The sequence below is a fragment of the Eschrichtius robustus genome, unplaced genomic scaffold (genome assembly GCF_028021215.1).
Source record: "Eschrichtius robustus isolate mEscRob2 unplaced genomic scaffold, mEscRob2.pri scaffold_451, whole genome shotgun sequence".
Lineage (NCBI taxonomy): Eukaryota > Metazoa > Chordata > Mammalia > Artiodactyla > Eschrichtiidae > Eschrichtius > Eschrichtius robustus.
This window is the reverse complement of record NW_027175365.1, coordinates 122501-123612: the sequence shown is the minus strand read 5'-3', so window position 1 is coordinate 123612 and position 1112 is coordinate 122501.

The following is a 1112-nucleotide window of genomic DNA, read 5'->3' as shown; positions in this document are numbered from 1 at the left end:
GTCCGGGTCCATGTCCCGGTCCCGGTCCCGGTCCCGGTCCAGGTCCATGTCCATGTCCATGTCCATGTCCATGTCCAGGTCCAGGTCCAAGTCGAAGTCCAAGTCTAAGTCGAAGTCCAAGTCCGCGGGGAGAACTGGTCGACCCGGCGGCCGGGGGACCCCGGAGACGACGGAGCCCAAGTCTAGGTCCCGGTCCATGTCCATGTCCATGTCCATGTCCATGTCCATGTCCATGTCCATGTCCAGGTCCATGTCCGGGTCCGGGTCCGGGTCCGGGTCCGGGTCCGGGTCCGGGTCCATGTCCAGGTCCAGGTCCAGGTCCAGGTCCCGGTCCCGGTCCAGGTCCAGGTCCAGGTCCAGGTCCAGGTCCCGGTCCGGGTCCGGGTCCGGGTCCGGGTCCGGGTCCGGGTCCGGGTCCATGTCCGGGTCCGGGTCCGGGTCCGGGTCCGGGTCCGGGTCCGGGTCCGGGTCCCGGTCCAGGTCCATGTCCAGGTCCAGGTCCCGGTCCCGGTCCGGGTCCGGGTCCGGGTCCGGGTCCGGGTCCGGGTCCATGTCCATGTCCAGGTCCAGGTCCAGGTCCAGGTCCAGGTCCAGGTCCAGGTCCCGGTCCGGGTCCGGGTCCGGGTCCGGGTCCGGGTCCATGTCCATGTCCAGGTCCAGGTCCAGGTCCCGGTCCCGGTCCCGGTCCGGGTCCGGGTCCGGGTCCGGGTCCGGGTCCATGTCCAGGTCCATGTCCATGTCCAGGTCCAGGTCCAGGTCCAGGTCCAGGTCCCGGTCCGGGTCCGGGTCCGGGTCCGGGTCCGGGTCCGGGTCCATGTCCCGGTCCCGGTCCCGGTCCCGGTCCAGGTCCATGTCCATGTCCATGTCCATGTCCAGGTCCAGGTCCAAGTCGAAGTCCAAGTCTAAGTCGAAGTCCAAGTCCGCGGGGAGAACTGGTCGACCCGGCGGCCGGGGGACCCCGGAGACGACGGAGCCCAAGTCTAGGTCCCGGTCCATGTCCATGTCCATGTCCATGTCCATGTCCATGTCCATGTCCATGTCCGGGTCCATGTCCGGGTCCGGGTCCGGGTCCGGGTCCGGGTCCGGGTCCGGGTCCGGGTCCATGTCCAGGT